At 37.8% G+C, this 12,584-nt stretch overlaps 1 protein-coding gene across 1 annotated transcript in view; it reads left to right on the top strand.

The window, feature by feature from the left end:
* Positions 1–12,584, top strand: part of PLCXD3 (phosphatidylinositol specific phospholipase C X domain containing 3) — a 217,494-nt gene that overhangs the window by 128,986 nt on the left and 75,924 nt on the right. The window lies entirely within an intron of this gene.

The raw sequence follows: 12,584 nt of genomic DNA, 5'->3' as shown, positions 1-12,584 counted from the left end.
TTTAACATTCATTTTAAAATGTTTTGAGTTCCAAATTCTCTGCCTCCTTCCTACCCTTTTCCCCTTTCTTCCTACTCTTGCCCCCTCCCTGAGATGATAAGCAATCTGACATACATTTTACATGTCATTGGCCCAAATACTGAAAGAAGTCAAATAGAAAGAGAAGACCTCTTTGAGATATGACCCCAAGTACTGGAGGAAGTCTTGACCTGGAAATGATCACTAAAGGATTCAGTTATCAGCTTGGTAAGACTGAATAAACCAGTGATCAAACAAAAATATGGCATAATCTCTATATTTTTTGATGATTTGATCACATGAACAGTTTTTTCAACCTGCTTCAAAAATCTCCATTTAAAACTTTGTAATCAGAACTATTTACATTTTGATTGAAACATAATAGTATAAATTTAATAAAATAATATTAATAATTCACTCTATGACTCCATTTAAATCTGTGCACTTTAAAAAAATCTCTTGCCTTTGTTAAAATCTACCTTCCCATTCAGTCCATCTCACTTTTCATACTCATGTATTTTTTTACACATTTATATATTCTTGACTTTTGAAATTTTTTATGACAACGTGATTATAGTGGACTACCATAATTTGTTCAGCCATCCCTCAAACATTGGCTATGGGAAGCTAGGAGGGGAAATGGAGTGTTGGACATGGAGTCAAGAAGGCTCAAGTTCAAATTTGTCTTCAGATAATTCTACTAGCCATATGACCTTGGGCAAATCCTTCTAATCTTTCTGATTCTTAGTTTCCTTCTCTGGAAAATGGGGATAATAACATCTACCTCTGAGGATTGTTTTGAAAATGAAATGAGAGAACAAACATGTAAAGGGATTTATAAACCTTAAAGGGCTAAATATTGCAGCTATCTTTCTTCCCGTAACACACCATGCAGTTGTAAGTGCTTTTCTAGCTTTTTAATAATATCCTCAGGATATGGACTCAGCAAGAGCATTAGCTGTCCTGGCTAAGGAATGTTGTCCCCTTTAAACCGGCTCAGTTTTCTTCTTTGTTGCTCTAACACCTCATGCAGTGTCCAGCATGCCATATGCTCCAGTGTGTCACCATCTCACAAAGGAAGATTGCTTACTGGGTCTGCTTGTTTTGAACATTCCACCCACTTGGTACTAAGCACTACCTTGTCTTGCCATCTGCTTCTGAGTACAGCTAATGGCATTGGTTCAGAATCATGAAGTATTAGATGGTCTGAGACCCAGCAGAGGAGTGCCTCATTGGCCACAGGCTCAGTTTCAGGATTCTTCAGTTTTTCCCATCTTGAGAGTGCTTCTATTGATTTATTTATTTTAATAAACCTATGCAACCATCCACTTGAAGATTAAGTTTAATTTAATCCAGTGCAACAACTGTTGACAACTATTTTTTTTGACTGTCTAATCTAAGAGGCACCAAAGTTGAAGGAATACTAGCCTAGAAATTGGGAAATCTGCCTAGATGCTATAATGCCCTAGCTCTGCTATTAATTAGTCATGTGACTAGATGAGTCATTTTATCTCACTGGGCCTCAGAACCCATATCTGTAGAATGAAGACGTTGGAGCAAATGAACTCTTTTTGTATTCCTGGCACTTAGCACAGTCCCTGGTATGTGGTAGGTACTTGATAAATGCTTATGCAGGGATTGATTGATCTATGGGCCCTTTTAGCTATAATTTTCTATAATTTATATATATTCAGCATTGTGCTAGCCAGTGTGGAAGGTACAAAAGAACTGTATAGATACACAATAAAATCTATGTGGGATAGTTTACCCAGTAGTCTTATTTTTCTTAAAATTTTCAGAACTCTGGGGAAGGACATCTGGGCCATTGCCCAATAATGACAAAATGACACTTAAATCTACTAAGCACATCATTTTCAAAGCTATTCACTGAGGAATCCAAACAATTCATTCAAAGAGATTCTTGGGTCTCTATTGGTTATACATTACCAAGTCTTACAACCTGTCCAGCCTAAATCCTTTCTGGGGCCATTTAAGCCCATTTACTGTGACTAGAAGTGAGCCAAGGGCATAGAAGAACCATAATCCTTTTGGCAGTCAGCTCCAGAGGACTTTTCATGATTGATTTATGTTCTTGGAAGGCAGAAAACATATTTCTATGCTTCTTTTTTATACTCAGTAGTACTGAGCATAGTTCTTTGCATGTACATAGTAGAGACCCAATGAATATATTTCAAAGTGAGTATAGCTAAAATTGGAAGGGAATGAACTCTGCATTCTCCCAGAATGCACTTCAATCAGTCCTTATTCATGCCTTTTCCTCTAGCCTTTGGTTTCCCTCAGTCTTTATAATTTAGGAAACATAATGCTTATCACTTATCAAACCTTTGCTTAACTTATAAGTTAAGGCAGTCCAGTGTAGTGAAAATAACATGTTTAGTTGTTTTTTTTCCCCCAGAAGATTAGGTTTGAGTGCTAACTCTGATATTTACTTAGATGAATTACTCTAATGCCAAACCTTAATAATAATAATAATAATAATAATAATAATAATAATGCTTGACTTTATGGAGTCTTTGGTCATCATAAACCATAAAGCTATTTCCAAAACATAACAATTATATAAATACAAGTAATTATTGATTTTGCATAAAATGGGGTCCTAGAAGGGGTAACAATTTTTAGTTATGGATATTCACATGTGGCAAATTGGTAATCCCTCTACTAAATAATAATTCTCTAATAATAGTTACCCAAAGAACTGTAAAATAAATAATGGTAGAAAGTTTTGTTTTACCACTGTCTGCTGTCACACCATGTCTGGTTATCAGCCATAATCACACCAAGAACATTCCAAAGGAGACCAAGTGATTAAGAATATGAAGTGCCTAGGTGACCTCAATTTAAAGCCAAACTAAACTGTTTTTCCTTGAATAAAATAATATTATGGGGCATTGAAAAGGGCTTTTAGCATCTTTCTCCCATCCACTTAAGTTGTTTGAGATGTCTATATGCTTTAAATTGGAACTTTGCTAGTCCAGAGGACATCTGTACCCTGAATGTAGAGAACTATTGAAAGTGTGATTTCCAAGGGCCTGAGTATGAAACACCAAGACAATTAAAGATGGAAGAGACACAAGGAGATAAAACTTTAAAGGAACTAGGTTTATAACAAAGAGACAACAGGGTGGAAACATACATATAGTAGGCCTGAGATGCTGAGGAAAGACAATTTTGTGGAAGAATGAGTCACTAAATGCCAGTAAAAGGGAAAATACTTGAGAGTGGCCACAGTGGAACTTAAAGTCTTAGAAAGCTCCTAAATTAAGCCCAAGGGGAATTTATACGGGAACATACAATAATCTCTGCATTGCAAAACTTGTTTACCAGTAGATCATAGCCTGTCAAAGGGCTCTAGATGAATTCCTATGCTTCAAAAACCAACTGTGGATATCCCCACAGAGTCTTAGGTCTCACTGCCTTATCGAAATTCAATTCTTGGTCTTTACCCAAGTAATCTTATAGCCTTCTGCTTGAAACTTTCTGCCTTAATGAACATTCACTTCTTGTTCCACTGAGTCATTCTTTCTTGAAGATTCATGAGGACGTCCAACTCCATTCATCCATTTTGAAAGTATTTTTCATTCTAATAAAAAGTCAAAAAGTAGTTGTAGTTTAGGATATGCTTGGCTCCTGACTGGAATAAGCAGCTGCAAATGATGGATGGGAAAGGGTATGGACATAAAGAGGACACTTGGGGAATTGACTTATAACTGTATTTTACAACTCTTCTCCCTCTTCTGCCCTAGCCTGATGAAGTATTTCACACAGAAGAGATATTTAATAAATGTTTGGTCTGATTTGAATTTGTGGGCACTATCAGTCACTTTTTCTATGGTACCCTGTCATAAAGGAAAAAATTTTGTAGTTATATGAGAACTTTAATTTGGAGGGACCCTGCCATGTTGTGAACTCTCCCTTCTAATGAAAGTTCCATCAATGCAGACTGGCAATCCAGATGGCACAGTTTATAATCTTGAAAGTTATATGATGCCACTGAAAAATTAATGATAATAATGAATGATCCAGGGTCACAAAGCCCATAGGCATCAGAGGAAGTATTTGAACATACAAATTCTTTCTTCTCTATCCACAATTCATGGTTGTCTTTTATACATAGTTACTCTGACAATAATTAATGTGGTCATGACTATTCCTTTTATTTTATATGTATAAAAATGTTGTGGGTTTTATTTTCCCTACAGTAGAAAGCACTGTTTGTTTTTTATATATAGTATAATCCTATAGTCCAGATGTATAGTTTTTTTTGTACTCTGAGTATAAGATTTAATTGACTATAAAATTGATTCCATTGTAGAATATTACTTTTGACCTTGGAGCTGGGGTTTTTTAGAAGGAGGCATATAGACTTATTTAAATAGATTTGTCAGTGTGTGTGAGGGGTGAGGGGGATGCAGCTAGATAGCTCATTATATTGAGAGTCAGGCCTAGGGACTAGAGGTCCTGTGTTCAAATTTGATATCACTTCATAGCTGTGTGACCCTGAGCAAGTCACTTAACTCCCTTGCCCAGCCCTTACTGCTCTTCTGCCTTGGAACTGATACACAGTATTGATTCTAAGATTAAAGGTTATATAGATTTGCCAAAATAATAAATGGATGTGCTAACCCATGCCAAATAATTTGTATGGATATTGCTAATACATTGGGGTTGATTGTGGGAAATCAACAACAGATTCAAAGAATATAAGTTGTGGATGGTACCTTTAACAGCATATAGCCCATTACCTACCTGAATCAAAAATTGCTTTTACATCTCTTGGATATGGTCCTCTATCCTCTTGTTAGAGGCTTCTGGTGTCAGAGATCTGCTTCCTCCTAAGATAACTATTCCTTTTGGGGAGCAGAAAAGAGGGGAGACAGTTTCCATTATTAGACAGTGAGCTCCAAATTTGGCTCTGTACGTTTTGCCTATTGAGCCTATTTCTGCCCCTAAGAGATGACCTCATCTGCTATTCATAGAGGTCAACTTCTTTCATATGGGGATTCTTTAAATATTTCAATACCATGATTATACCTCCCCTGAAATCTTAACTTCTCTCTTTCAAGCTAATCATCCCTATTTTCTTCAACAAAGGTAATAAGAGCTCAGGTGTTGATCAGAAACATCCAAGGGAATTTAGCTCAGACATATTCTATCTGATTTTATTTTTTAAAGCCAAATCAACTTAAGGTAGCATGGCACCAGCCAGACTGGACACATTTGAAATGGCCAGTTTCTCTTATAAATTTGCTATTTATGTTACCCTCTTTGAAGAAGCTCATAACAACACATCCTTACAAGCCTAGTGTGAGGTTCCAAAGCAAGAGGGGCACTCTTCTGGACAGATCCAGATAGAAAACTCAAAGGAAGAAGGTGAAGAAAAGGACATAGGAATTAATAATCCCCAAGCCCTAACCATCTTTTTGACAAGAAAACATCCAGTCATTGGCAAGAAATGAAGTTTTGTGAGGAAACACAATCAAAAGGCTTATATTTCAAGGAGACATTGTCTCTGTGGCATAACCATGATTGAGGGTAATGTTGTATTAGTTCAGATTTTCATTATTCATAAAAGAAAATCAAATAGTTCTGGAGACTCAAGGACAACATAGAACAGCATTATTGCATGGGCCTCCTTGCTTTAAAATCTAGGGGAGGTAAATAATTGAACTGTTCATTTTCCATCCTTTATACTCTTTATCTGCACGCAGGGAAAACATAACAGTGTTTGCTGAGATTCAGGTCAAGCTCACAGACACTTATTGGGCCCCACTGTGGAAGCTGCACATTGCTAGGCACTATGGGGAATACCAAAGGAAGCAGACTCAGTCCCCATACTAGGAACTTACAACTGCTTGAGTAATTAACAAAAAGATTTCTCTCCTTAGATTTTCTAGGTAGACTTGGTGGGGCTGGTGTTATTCCCAGTATATGTCCTCTTTAGGCATTAAGCTGAGACCCTGGGCTTTAAGCCATATCCCCATTGCCAGATATTGCTCTGGGAACCAGTCAGCCATGTTGACAGCTGGTACTCAGAAAAAATCCTTAAGGCTCAGAAAGGTTTCATCAATACCTCAAAGGACTGAGAAGAAACCAACTATGTGACAACAATACTCCCTTCCTCCTTCCATACACCTGCCCTGGGATTGCCAATACTTTTTTGTAATATCTACAGTGTTTAGCTAAGAAAACTAGATGGGAGGGTACATGGATGGGGGGAAAGTGAAGAGGGAGATGAGACTGCTATCTTCCAATACTTGAAAAACTAGAAGAAATATTGGACTTATTCAGTTTGGTCCTAGAGGGCTGAGCTAGATTTACAGAATGAGAAAGAGAGAAAGAGATTTTAGACTTGATATGAATTTCTTAACAATTGGAGCTACTTAAAGTGGGGGTGGGCTCCCTCTAACCTTAGGTATTCTATCAGAAGATTGATGCCCACTTATCTGCAGAGGAGTCATTTGGGGGATTCTAGCTAATCCTTATTGCTTTGAATCCTTTCCCACTCTGAGATTCTTTTATTTCTCCTTAAAAATTGCTTTTGATTACCCTAAACTAGATTTCACCTGGATAAAAGTATTGGCAGGTGGAGGGATGGTTATGCAATGTTATTTACTCTGGGTCTTTCAGTCACCAAGGGATAGTCTGTAGTGGAACAAATCAATTCATATGGAAAATATTTTCCAACACTAGATAGGTTTGAGGGATACAAAGATCAGATTCAGACCCAACTCTCAAAGAAGGGCGGTGGAAATCGGAAATAAATTCAAAGGAGAAGGAAGAGGAGTGTCCTAAGGCCCCTGATTATTTCCCCAAAAGTCTCTCCTTAAGGGGAAGAATTTTGTCTTTGAATCCCCAGCTAGAGCCAATAGATAGTGAAATGGGTGTGGAGTCAAGAAGACCTGAGTTCAAACCCAGCTTCAGACATTTACTATCTTTGGGACTGTGGATCAGTCATTTCATTTCTATCTGCTTCAATTTCCTCAATTGTAAAAATAAGGATATTAACAGCACCCACCTCACAAGGCTGTTGTGAGAATCAACTGCGATAGTATCTATACAGTGCTTGTACAGTGTTTAGCACATTTTAGGTACTTAATAAATGCATATTCCCTTCCCTTCCCCAGCATCTATCATGGTACTTGGTATATTGTTGTGGTTCAGTCACATTTCTCCATCTGGCCTAGAAACTGGACTTTTGGGCTGACTCCACTCTTCCACCTGCTCAATTCCCCAAATCCTTAAAAACTCCTTACTATAAAAAATGCCTTTCTGGGAAGGGAAGGAAAGGGAAAGGAAGGAAAACTGAAAAATGTAGGTGTTATAAAAATGAAAGATATCATTAAACATATTTAAGGGATGTTTTGAGAGAAGTGATAATGGGAAACTGATCACTACAAAACAGCATAAATTAACATTTAAAAATTCAGATTAGATGAACCTCTTTTCCTATGTTTTAATAAAAGTACTAGGCTATCTAGTTTGGGAAATTCCATAAATGCCGTATACCTGGATTTAAGCATATACCAGACATTTAACAAAGTAGCTCATAATAGCAATCCAATTCAATAAATATTTATTAAGCAACTAGTCTGTGCCCAGGCACTGTGCTAAGTGCTGGAGATACAATTAACAAAAAAGGAAAACAGTTTCTGTTTTCAAGTAGCTTATAGTCTAATGGGGGTCAAAGTAAGAAAGAAGACCCAAAAGGAAATAGGAAAGTAGGGGGGGATGGAATAGGAAACCAGGGGGTATTTGGCATAGGGGCATTTTTTTTCTGTGGAATTGAAACCAGACAGAGCAGCAGGTACAGAGTGAATTGTGATGAAAACATCAGTTTCTTTCCTCTATAAAGGAAACCATTAGAAGTTTGGTATGCCCATACCCTGTCCCCAGTCCTCCAAGAGGGGGGCAAAGATGCTGAGGGAGGTGGTGTCAAGCATGGCTTGATTTAGCAGTTTAGTGATGGGATTAGAAGTGAAGAGCTTAACCAGGGGGAGAGCAGCAGGTGGCAAAGTGGAGTGAACCCAAAAGACCAGTTTCTAGACCAGATGGAGAAATGTGGACTGGATTAATTAGGTAAATTCTGTATTGGCTGAACCATCAGACCCAAAAAAGGGTGATTAAGGGATCATTGTCAACCTGGGAAGTATGTTAGAATTAAGTAACACTTTATCCTGTTAAATTCTTGTCCAGAGAAGTAGATAAAGTGACAACTTGCTACCAAATATCTCCGATGTAATATGAAGGCCTCATAATTCTGTAACATTTCATGCCAATTAAATGACAAGGTCATGTTTTCTTTTAGTCTTCAATGATAATGAGTATTTAATATAATTGAATAACAAAAAGGAGTGGTGAACAATTTCATGTGGATTTCAAGGTTGAGAGTCTCAGGAAATGGAGACATCCTTGTAGAGGGGAAAAAAATCTACAATTATTTCCTCAGAAGATTTAAAGACCCTTAGACCTTCCTTTGGTCCTGGTGGTAGAGAACAGTTGGTTTGGGAGGCGAGATCCAGTTCCTGAGTTTGTTACTATTGGAACATGGAGCCCATTATTAAAAGCAGGCTGCTAACAAGAGAAAAAGTGTACACTCCAGTAGGTGTGGAATTGAACATGAAAGAAGGATGAAGGACAGACATGAGAGTGTGTGTGTGGACCCTCAGGCCTGATTCTATTTGTAAAATAAGTGGCAGAAAGGGTTTCTGAATATGCACTCTTGAAGTTGACTCAGCATGATCAGCATTTGGGGAACTCCAAACTCCCAAGTACTAGGAGATGGGAGAGATCTCATTGACACAGTTTTAATTCATAGGAGAGAGAAAGATAGGATCATAGATCTAGAATGGGGAAGAAACCTTATAAAACATCAAGTAAAACTGTCTCATTTTATAAATGAGGAAAATGGAGCCCAGAGGTGTGAAGTAATTTGCTCAGTCACACAACTAACAAGTAACTAATATGAGATTTGAACTCAGCTCTTTCTGATTTCCAGGCCAGTGCTCAATCCTCAGAAATCCCTTTTGGTCTCCACAAAGGAAAAAAGAGGATTCAGGGAGAAGCCAGCTGGTCTGAGACTATGTGTGTCAACTGATATGTACACACTGAGAAAGAATGGGCACATCTGAAGAGTTCAAAGGATTGGTCACCTTTTGAAAGCTTTGGCTTTAATTTCCAGTTTTTGGAATTGGCTTCTGCTGGCGAATGAGAGGCTTAGCAGCAGATGGGCCTATTGGTCTTCTACATTTCCTGACAAATAATGCTACAGTCTGATTTTTGTCTTAGGAAGCTTCACATAATCTGTTCCTTTCAGAGTCAGATTTTGCCTGCTTCCAGCATATTCCCCTTTCAGAAGCTACTTTCACAAAACTGTAGCTAAGTTTGGAAAGTTGTGATTCTTTAATTGTTCCATTAGAGGAAAAGTGAGAAAAACTTTGCCTAGCCTCCCCTTCCCAACCACCCAGTGGGATTCAGTATGGCAATAAATTTTCAGAGAAAAGACCAGATGCTGGGCTGAGCTGGCTTGTGGAATGACAGTAACCATTTAGGTGTCGCTCTTGCTTGGGATGACTTTGGATTTCTCTTTTTTTTCCTCTCAATTCTTCCACCAACTCTTTTTTTTTAACCCTTACCTTCCACCTTTAAATTAAGACTGTATATTGGTTCCAAGGCAGGAGAGTGGTAAGGGCTAGGCAATGGGGCTTAAGTGACTTGCCTAGGGTCACATAACTAGGAAGCATCCAAGACCATTTGAACCCAGGACCTTCCTTCTTTAGACTTGGCTCTCAATCCACTGAGTCACTTATTTACCCCTAAAAGACATACAATCTAGAAACTCTTGAGTAGCCTATTAATCCCTAAGACTTTTCAGGCATGTTCAATTCTTTATGACCCTATTTGAGATTTTCTTGGCAAAGTTACTGGAATGATTTACCAATTCCTTCTCCAGTTCATTTCACAGAAGAGGAAACTGAGGCAAAAAGGGTTAAGTGACATATCCATGGTCACTCAGCTATAAATGTGTCTGAAGTAAGATTTGCATTCCTCAGCTCCCCATCTCCACCAACTCATAATAATTAAACCTCTATGGAGAAAATCTGATAGGCTTCACAAGGCATGGATGTTGAGGCAGACTCATGGTTAGGTCCTTTCCCTTTCAAGGTGCTGTTCTTCAAATATTCTTTGAATTCTACAACTGATTCCAGAAATAGATCAGCCAATCTCAAAGTGCCTTAATATTTGAGCTCAAGAAGCTCAGAGATGATGAAACAGCCTGCAAGATGAGCACACTGACCCCTACATCAGATGAGCTGAGTAAACAAATCATGTTCCATCTGCTTTGGTTTAGGCAAGGAAAGTACTTTCATGGTATGAAGTGAAAATCTAGATTTAGTAAAAGATAAATTAAGGGAAGTACATTCAATTTACAAAAAAATTCTTTCCTTTACATACTTTTTAGGGCTTCTCACAACAGCAAGCTCCCTAGGGCTCATAAAATTTGTTTATTTATTTAGCAAACTTTTTCAAGTGCCTGGTATGGTAAGGCCAATCAATATGTGATGGAATGGGATTAGGAAGATCATCAAAATACCAAGATAAAAATGGGGATGGGGTGGTACAGAGAGATAAAACATGTATCTGAAAATAAATTAATAATTCAAGTACCAAGATAAATAGAGTAAGGTCTTTGCTCTCAAAGAACTTAGATCGGGGGCAAAGAATGGATGGAAGGGATGATTTATACACAGATAATTGAAATACACATTTTGAATAGTCAAATATATTAATTTTTTAAAGTGCTATGAGTGGAACAGCTAGTGGATAGAGAGCTAGACCTAGAAACGAAAGGTCCTGGGTTCAAATATGGCCTCAGACACTTCCTAGATGGGCAAGTCACTTAACCCCTATTGCCTAGTCCTTCACATTCTTCTGCCTTGAAACCAATACATAGAACAATTCTAAGATGGAAGGTAAGAGTTTAAAAAATAAAAGAATCCAAACATTAATGTTTAATAGTTTTAAGCTACAGTAGGACTTTGGGGGCATTCTATCCCTTGTACATACACTGTCTTCCAAACTAGACTGTAAGAACCTTAAGAATGAATACTGTGTTTTTTTCCCAAGATAAGAGTTCATCAAGGACTATCCACTGTGTCTTTTAGCTCCTTCTTAAGACCCACTCATTTTTATACCCACCAGAATGCCCAGAACAATTCTTTGTGTGCAATCTTGAATGAATGAATGAAGAGGTAAAATCATACAGGAGAAAAAAACAGGAATCTAGTCCTGGCTCTTAATTGTGTGGTTTTGGCTAAGTCAAATTATGAACCTTTGTTTCATAATTTCTCAAATGATATGGTTGCATTTGATTCCTAAAGGTCATGTATAATGATCTCTGGATATGTTTATAAATAAATGAATATTCTTATCTTCTTTGTCTCCTTCTCTGGGCTGGTGTACTCTTACAGTTTCCCACTCCCTCAGCTTATGAATAATGGAAATCTACTTTTTTCAGAGACATTGGAATGTCCCTTCCCTGCATGATGTCTTGAAAGGCTTTGCCTGCCTCAGGCAGGTAGATGTCACCTAATCTTATGGACCTTACTAACAGTATGACTGGCTTTCCATAGAGTCATGAGGATCAGTGTCCATTTTTTCTTAAGTTTTTTAGATTATAGAGGATGCTGTTAGGCAGTTCATCATTACTGAAGAAATCATGAGGGAGATTGATTTTATTCCTTCACAGTACCTGGTACATAATAGGTGCTACTTCAATTCTTGTTGAATAAATCAGTGAATGATTTCATTCATTCAACCAACATTTCCTGAGTACCTACAATATATAAACACACCTTTCTAGGTGCTGTGGGAGACACAATGTTATACAAGCTACAAGCAATGGTCCTAGCCCTTAGGGAATTTCCAGTCATTGTTGGAGAAAAGGATAAAACTGTGTATTTATGTTTCCCCTCCTCCTATTACTTAAATACTTAATACTTTAGGGATCTGAGATTTCATGAATATGGCTCTTCTCTCCTCCAAGGTAGATCACAATCCATTTAGCCTTAATCGATGAGAGTTCACTAAGCATTTTTAAATCACCAAATTATAAGTCAAGTGAAGGAGCTATGAAGAAAGGTAAAAGATGCCCTATTCTCAAGCAGTTTATAATCTAATCAGGGGGAGACAAGAGGCAAATAACTACATGCCAACAAGATGTATACAGGATGTATTAAAGACTATCAACAGAAGAAATAATGTCAGGAAAGGCTTCTCATAAGAGGTTCAGTTTTAACTGAGATTTGAAGGATGTTAGGAAAGGCAGAAGGACAAGGTGAGGAGGGAGAGCATTCAGGCATGAAGGACAGTAAGTGAAAATCCCTAAAGACTGTAGATGGAACATCTTGTTCAAAAATCAGCAAGGAGGCTGGTGTCACTGGATTTCCAAGAATGATGGGGGCTGAGTTAGGGTGGGAAGGCAGAAAAAGGCATAAGAAGGTTGGAAAGATGGAGGGGTGTGCAGCTGAAGAGGGAATTTGAAT

The sequence above is a fragment of the Monodelphis domestica genome, chromosome 3, assembly GCF_027887165.1.
Source record: "Monodelphis domestica isolate mMonDom1 chromosome 3, mMonDom1.pri, whole genome shotgun sequence".
NCBI lineage: Eukaryota > Metazoa > Chordata > Mammalia > Didelphimorphia > Didelphidae > Monodelphis > Monodelphis domestica.
This window is presented reverse-complemented; position numbering and strand designations above follow the sequence as displayed.